Genomic DNA, 9,017 nt, shown 5'->3' on the forward strand with positions numbered 1-9,017 from the left:
CTTCTTTGCTTAGTCTATTTTCAGTTTGATGTATTGCAATACAATACAATACTTACAGAGAATAAGAAAGGCTGATACTAAAAACCACAAGTTGCAACTTGTGGTTTTTAGCATCAGCCTTTCTTATTCTCTGTAAGTCAAAAATGAAGTAATTCTGACTGCTTTTGATAGAAGGGTTTTGCACAGCAGATATTCAGACAAAGACATTTTCGTAATAAAATATTCAGCCAACTAATAACGCCCACCAGGGCAGGAGGTAGTGGGGTGCTAATGCTCATAATCCCTTCAAAAATCCCTCTCATCTGCCTCCTGCATTGAGTGCCATGGGGGAGAACTTGGCACTAAATTACTTTCTGTACTTATTTGTAGCTACACAATTATGTTGAGGGCCCAGTTAGGTGTAATTATGCATTTGTAAAATGAATTCTTCTTCACTGGACACTGTAGCTTTCTCTACGGCGGTAATGTAGTGTAATGTATGTGTGTATGTTCAGAAGAATAAATAGTCTTAATAATGATTTTTACTTTAAATATCACCCACTCCACTAGACATCTTTCTTTGAAATAACTGTTCAACCATTATGATGTTCTGATGGTATCATGTTTAAAAGAGGCCTAAAATACTTTCCTGCTAGTCTAGTAGTATCAGAGAAAATCCATAAACATGATAGGTATTAATGCTACAGTCACATTACAGAAAAGAGTGGCTGCACAACCAAAGTTTTTAACTTGCAAACTTGTTGTTTTTTGGGGGGGGGTTTGTTGCTTCAAAGATTAGAACCAGGTTTGTGTCCACTTGCAGTCGGTCACCATCCTCAAAGTGACTGTGGTGCATCAAGGCCACGATAAAACAGTAAAAAGATGGAATCAGCCTGTGATTGAATGGGTTAAATCTGGCAATTTCATGAGGTCTGTTTATCATACTGCAATTAACTCTGGTAAATGAGCAAAAACCTCAGGTTTTTTGCCATCTGTTGCAAATCTGTTGCTGTCAACATACAGAGAACTGTTGCAAAGAGACATGTTGCCATCCATCAGATTACCTGTGCATTCAACTATTGATCAAAAGTGGTTGTCCAAAGGTTGAGGGTTTTGCATGATCAACCTCTGAGCAGTTGGTTGCTGGTTGGTTGAAACCACCAGTTATTCCTTGTCAGAAGGAGGTTACCATCCTATTTTCACTCTGTTGTGGCTGAGCTATAAGGGTTATGCTTAAGGTTATCTTTAAACTAAATACTATGAAATACTCTGCTGACATTTTCCTTCATGTGTTTTCAGTCTGTTTGTTTTGTTGTTTGTTTTTTGCCGTCTGTCTGAGTGGGTGCTGTCACCTCATGCTGCACACCTGCCTCCCATCTAAAGCAGCTCTTCATCCATTTTTCATCAGATTGTTGTTTCAGCTGCAGTGGTCCTAACACTTCAAGGCCAACTAAAGATTTGTTTCTAAGGATTCTGCTCCAGTGTATCTTGTTACTAACCTAACAAGAGAAGCCTCCTGTGTCTCGCACTCATTAGCCGCCTGTTCCTCTCATTGCCAGCAAGCAAACAACCTCCCAATCAGCAGCCTACCTCAGACTGACACGCTTTTCCTTCACTCCCTACTACGGAAGCTTTATCCTCCATTACCCCCCTCTTGTCCACTGTCCCTGGAATTCCCATTCCGTGTGCACAACCTCTCTCCAGTCTTTTAATGGCAAAATCACTCTGTTTGTAGCCTGCATTTTAGTTATGCCTGTGAGGGTTTTTGCCACAATCCTACATCATGTCTTCTCATTTTTTCTCACGTCTTTAATATCCACCTTTAAAATAAAAAAAATAAAAAAATTAAAAAAAAACTAGAAGGAAAAACAGATGATCAGAATCATCAGGTTTTCAGATGATAAAATACAGGCCACAACAGCTACTCTGCTTGGTATCAATATAAACATGATATATTGATTTGCTTAAAGATGCTATTTATTGTAAACAAAAGAAAATGTAACATCAAATATCTTAGATATTTAATCATGCCAGAAAGTTTATTCTGTTTATCGGGAAGCTAGTTTTTGAAAAAATAGTCGGATGAGGAAAATTAACTTTCTGTCAACTTTCAGGGTGGCTGTAGCTCGGGAGATAGCACAGGGCACCTCCTAATGGGAAGGTTGGTGGTTTAATTCCAGTCTGCATGCTAAATAACCTTTGGAACGATACTAACCCCAAGTTGCTGAATCCTCCCCTAGTTATGCTCCAATAGGCCTAGGCTGCTGGGAGCTTTCCATGACGCGCTGAGTGGTTATCACTTTGCATTTAATCATTAGTCATTATTAATCTTTTGCCCCATGTTCCTCCCTTCACTCACATACTTTTGTGGTAGATGACTGCCCCTCCCTGAGCTGGGCGTTTTTCCTTCCCACGGTTGCCAAGTGTTTGCTCATTAGGGTTTCATCTAAATGTTGGAGTTTTCTCTGTACTATTGTAGGATCTTTACCTTTCAATATGAAGCATCTTGAGGCAACTGTTGTTGTGATTTGGCGCTATATAAATCAAACTCAATTGAATTAAATAGAGAATCTGAAATCCCTTATCTGTGTTTGGTTCCTGCCAGACCTGCAAAGAGCCTGCTCTAAGACACTCATCTAGGTCTTACTGAGTTAACTTGTTTTCTTATTTTGAGATTTTTGCTCATTAAACCTTTCAAACATTTTCACTGCCACTGCACTTGACTGCTCAGTGTAAACTATGACAACAGAATATGTTGATCACTTCAACTTCAAGTGTTTATATTGTGCTCTTTGTTCCATTTATCTTCCCAAGTCTTACTTGGTTATGCTTAGCTATCTAACTTCTGTAGGAACTTTGCTGTGAGATGCATGACTCTGACATCCAAACAGATGCTCACCTTTCATGGTGTGATGAGGAGCGCGTTCATCACATTGGATACACTGCTGCAGCTGTCATGCGTGATGCTCAGTGGGCACTGACATCACTGCTTGTTTCTGTGCATTTCCCCGCTTCGCTTTGACTGCCCATCACGCTGACAGGCATCAGTTGCAGTTCAGCTGTCAGACTATGAGGCTTTTCATGTCTTTTCGGAGGCGGTTTTAGCAGGGGGGGGGTTAGTGCCTGCAAAAGTGTGTGACGTCTGATAGAATTAGTGATGGAGCAATGAGAGACCATCACTGCTGGGGAAAGCAAATCTGTCAGCATGGCATTAGGAGAGAATATTTCCCTCATAACTGAGACTGCAATACAATCTGTTTTCTTTTATGGAGACTGACTCACTGCAAATAGGAGGGAGGAAAGTATAAAACAAAGCTTTATGCAAATTTCAACAAAGCAATGTCTGGATCAATATAAAGAAATTCTACATGTGTTTGCAAAGAATTAATCTAAGCAGAAAACACAACATCTGTTTTTGTTCCCAGTGCCCTGCCTCCCTCTGATAACAACCACCGTTGTTCTCTGGATGCTCACCATTTAGTCTACATTCTTCTTTTCCTTCTTTTCCAGAACAATTCTGTTTTGTGTCACTAAATGGTTGGACCTCATTTTGAGATAAAACACATAGACCCCCTAAGGTGTCGTATCTGTGCTCCTGGAATTAGACTGGGTGGTTATGAGCTGGATCAGAGCTTAATCAGTGCTGTGGCACCCAGTGGAGTCGAGGATATTAGCTGCTGGCTGTCAGGCCAGCTCAGGTGTTTTGAACATGAATATGAAATTACGCTAGTCATCTGTTTCAACGTTCTTGCTGTAAATCGCTGATATTCAATTAACAATATAAATATTTGCTTTTTAGGTGCTAGGAAAGGACTTCAAATCGATTCCTAATCTATATTTTCGGTATTATCCCTACATCCAAAGACTCTAGTTTTAGAGGGATGGGACAAAGACTGCAGGTTTGCCAAGTAAACACAGTATAATTTGTATGTCCAAATCCCTTAAACATGAATTAATTTGCCATTTTGAGTCATTAGAAACAAGTTGCAAATGCCACACTGACACATAATTGGATTTCAATGTGACATGGCAAACAAGTACGCAGCTGCCTCCGCTCATCCAGCAGAACAGCATTCCCATTAATTACAAGCCACAACAATACGATTCATCAAGACCCCCAATTCCCAGAGCTGTGCCTCATTTCCCACATTCATAGTTGTTAATATATCTGTATTTCCCCATATGAGGTAGCTTTATCCTATGTACAAACAATTGCCCCAACAATCAAATTGCTGCTGCAGGTGATATGATCCATTTAACAAAGTGTTCTCTTGAGTTTCTGGCCATCTGATGCATGTAATTGCAATATTCACCCTTTGTTTTGTTTAGTTTTGCTCTGTGGAAACATCTGAGAAGCATGCCTGACCTTTAAGTTGCTCTCTGCTCCTCTTTGCCACCTATTCACTAAATCTGCGAGCTGCCTGCTGTGGCTAAAAATGACACTGATGAATGGCGTGCCAGTCCATTAAACCAGTAATGTAGCAGGCCAGAAACCAAAACAATGAGCTTAAAGGTGCCAAAAACATTGAGGAGGTACCTTAACAATTTCTCAGTCCTCACTTATCAGATGCCGACACTTGATCACCAATCCTTGTCATTACCTTTTCCGTCATTTTTTTTTAGTATGAGGGGCAATACTTCAAAAAGCCATTTTCCTAACTGAGGAAGTGTAACAGCTGAAAAAAAAAGTATATGAGGTGTTTCCATCTCTTCTGGTACCCCACCTTTATCTTTGGTGGAGATGAAAATCAAAAATCCTCCCTCTCTCTGATTTATAATGCTGCAAAATAGTCCACAGCATAAACAAAAGTCCAGTCAGACACTAAAACTACCTGAGGGAGTGAGGATCTATGTCTTTCCAGTTGCCATTAAGCCATTGTGCATCACCGTAGCTAATTAAAAGAGACATGAATCGGATTCAGAGCGTCATATTTTACAAACTCACAACAAAAATCCCCAAAACGTTCCCACTGAGTGTCAAACACTGACATCTGAATTCCCCACGGACTGCAGTTTCATACTTGTTGAACTGCAGCTATGCACCAAGGCTGCCGTCTGTGAAATCTCACAGTTAGAAAGCTTTGCTATGAAAGTGATGGGGCATTAGAGGAGAGCAGCCCCACTCCTGTGTAAAAAGATTAATTCTGACCTGATCGTCATTCGCTGCATCATTCACAAGTTACAACCTGTGGTACATTACAAAGCTGAGTAATTTTCCCCTATTTATTGACTCTTAAACTCTGAAAGTCTGCTGCTGATCTCGATAAATGGAACAGTGAGTGCCTCAGATCCTCTACAGAGATTTGCAGATGTGGGTTAAAAGAGGCGGTCCACAGGAAAGCAGAAAAGGTCCACTACCAAAGCAAACTGTTTTCTATGCCTGATACGTAGGAATCCATTTCTGCTGAATATACTGAGAGCTGTTTTCACTGTTGGAAATTTGAGATAATTTCATATTAAATATTGAGGTTAAAGTGGCACAGCTGGCCAAATGGTGCTACATGAAAGGGGGATTTCATTCTCCACGTTAAACTGTTTCTAGTTTAACTGGATCTCCTGCAGAGGAAGCCTGAGCACTTATTTTGCACATGTTAATTTAATTAAAAAGAATACATTAAAATATTCTTTTAAAGCCAGTGCTTAAATGTTTAAGCTCTGAACTTGTTTGGTCATAATTACTGTGCAAGTGTTACATTCAGGATTCTCTTGTAGAGAGCAGAATTCATAGTTCCATCAATTATTTTAAGTCTTCCAGGTCCTGATGCAGCAAAGCAGTCCCAGACCATCATACTACCACCACCATGCTTAGCGACTGGTCCGTTGTTCTTTCTATAAAAAGCTGTGACTCAAACTTCCAAAAAGTTCACCTTTGGCCTCATCAGTCCACAGAATATTTTACCACAGGTCTTGGAACTCGTCAGAATGCCTCTTTCACCCCATTCAAGAGCTTTCTATCTAACATTTACACACTTTCATTTCTGATGAATGCATCAAAGAGCAACTTGGGGTTCAGTATCTTACACAAAGATACTAAGCCATGCAGACTGGAGACTAGAGTAGCCAAAGACTGAACCACCAGCCTTTCAATGACCTCCACTAAAGCCACCTCAAACATAAGAGTAGCCTTTGGGTTTTTTTTGGTCAGCAGTGGTTTTCTGTTTGTAACTCTCTCGAGTACGTGATATGCTCTTGGAGTAATTTTCGTAAGCTGACTCCTCGGATGGTTCACTAATGTTCCAAAATCTTCTCTATTTGCGGATAACGGCTCTCACCACGGTCCTCTGGAGTCTCAAACCCTTAGAAATGGCCGTGCAACCCTGTCCAGACTGATAGCTGTCAATGACTTTGTTTTTCAGCTTTTCTTGAGTTCCTTTGGATTGTGACATGATGCACCACTTTTTCAAATCTTTTAGTTAATGACATTTCATTATTTACTCAGATTATATTTTCTAATGTGTTTGACAATCTGAAACACGTAAGTACGACAAATGTACAAAAAACTGAGAAATCAGAAACTGGGAATAATAGTCTTTCTTGGCATTGAGCATGTTCTCGTACTTGCAAAAATACTTCTCACTATTTTCCTGACAAAAATGAGACACATTACAGGCTAACCTGTACAATCAAATGTGATGCCTGAAAAAGAGAAGAAGTTGGGTGAGAATTGATCATTCTTGCTGGGTTCTTTGCTACAAGGGCCCTTAAAAGCTCTTCCAGTCAGTTTGAAAAGGAAAATAACTATTGCTGGTAGTCTAGCTTTACCAGAGATAGTAAAATAGATAGTATTGCTACATCTACTGCTATCTTCAAGGTAAAGTACTTAGAGATACAGAGTGTGTCCTCGATAGTGTTTCCTTTCCTTGTTTTCCTGCGCCTGTGATTGCCTGCTCTGGCCTAACTGTTTCCGCCTGCATCCTGTCACCCAATCAAGCTGTTTGTGTGAGAGTTTGTGACCGTGTCCTTTCGTTTGTTCACCATCCTGTGCTCCTGCCTAACTCCCTATTTGTCCCCTGGTGTTCCTGTGTTTTACCCTCAATTGTTTTCCTATTTTCCACTCATCTGTTTGTTTTTTCCTCTGGCAGATTATCTCTTGTTTGAACTGATGTTGGCTCGCTCTACAGGAACCTGCCTGCTTCCCTTAGAGGCATTTCATTTTATCTTAGGTAAGTTTTATTAACATTCTCATTTATTTGCCTTACAAGCGCACCCCTGTGTTCTCCACTGGGAGACTTTATATATATATATATATATCTGAACTAAAGTTGCCAAGTTTCACCTTTCTTTGATTGAGATATGGGAACATTAGATCTACACTGGATAGCATAAAAATGCAGAAGTTGTGCCAAGGCCACTCTTGAAGTCAAGTCACATTAAAAAGCTGGTCAGGTACAAATAGTGCAGTCAGTGGCTGTAACACCGCCCCAATTTTCCTCCTCAATTCATGGAGGTGAAACTGGAGAAGAGAGACACAAACTGACAGGCTTGCACTGCACATCACCCGTCTGTCGACCTGGATGGCGCCATCTCCTCAACAAGCTCATTGGTAAACATAAAGTGTAAGACGATAGCCAGATGGAAAGCACAGGAGGCTATCTGCTCTTCCCCTCACTCACATATCAGCTTGACTAGATAACAGTCGGCACAGAAGCACATTTTAGGAGGGTGATAGCACTGGAGTAATGAGGATCTTTGTAGGAACCTTTCCTGCCATGTCCTCACTTCAACTAACTTTCTGCTATCTTCCTCACTCAAAGTATCACTTCCACAGCTTCACCTCTGATCTTTGAGGCTGTTTCCTGCCTACTGGTTACACAGAAAAATCATCTCAAACCTGCTGGAAAGTCTTGAGTTGTTTGCCGCTAACAGTTCCCCAGTGCCCACATTTTGTTTTTCTTCCTTGCTACCTTACAGGAAAAGGTTCTCTAGTCCTATGTCCTCTGCTCCAAACTGAATCTTAATTCAGTTAACACTCAAGGCTCAGGCCAGAAAAGGCTATAACTCATCCTGTCTGAATGCTGATGGTAGAGTTTAGCCTTGAATGGAAACAGAATAGTTCAACTCTATCAAATGTTCAAATTATCTGCTAAGCTTTAACAACCTTCAGTCCTGGGTCATATGCAAATTTAATGATACTTTTAATGGACCTTGTAAAAGTCTGACATCTGTCTCACACCATTTCATGTCTGTGCAGGATCCTAAACTCATTTAATGCGCTGTCATTGTTTCACATGCGGATAGTGACGTATTGCGCGATGGTCGCTGAACTTTCGAAAAAGCAATTGTCATGGCAATTTATGAAACTCCATTCAACTGTTTTTGAGAGAGTTCAATTGCATCCAGACCAAAATATTCTCGATCTCGGGCATCAAATAATCCTTGTTGGATCCCAGTGTTGTCGGAGAGAGATGCACCAAGTAGTGGCGACCTGAATTCTAGATTTTCAGAAACACATCCACATTCATGAGTGTTTCTCTTACACGATTGCAGGAAGTAGCAATGCATAAAGTTTCAGTTTCATTTTATTGTGTCTTTGTATTTCTAAAGGCAAAATATTTAAACTGAAAAAAAGATTTCTTTGAATATTTGCTTTTTAGGTTCTTTGGTCCTTTTGTGCACTTTAAGTTGTTCTTATATGGAGTTCTGGGACTAAGTACTTTGAACTCTGTCTTATCTGTCTGACATAGCCTTTAGAAAATCTTCTTTGGCTTCAGTGCCTTATTCCTAAATATATCGGCGCCTGCAGAAATAAGTCAAATCGTCCTGCTTCTTCAGCTGCTCCTCCACCTGCAGCCACATCTACCCACAAGTCCCCGGTGTCTGTTTAAACCAACATCCTTATCATTTAACAAATTCATCTGTGAGCAAACACCATGGTGCATCTTTTTGCTTTTTCCTCAGCTCTTTGAGAGGTCTGCATGTGCTTTAGCAGTAGAAACCCCTTTGATCTTGCCATTTCTTTTGATAAATATTCATCAAGATGGTAATCTTGTCAGCTCCTGTGTTTTTCGGTTGATGGATCTCTTAGTTATTTTAATTGC

The sequence above is a fragment of the Mchenga conophoros genome, linkage group LG17 (assembly GCF_057382185.1).
Source record: "Mchenga conophoros isolate Kocher_MC1m ecotype Shallow Benthic linkage group LG17, M_conophoros_male_GT1.1, whole genome shotgun sequence".
NCBI lineage: Eukaryota > Metazoa > Chordata > Actinopteri > Cichliformes > Cichlidae > Mchenga > Mchenga conophoros.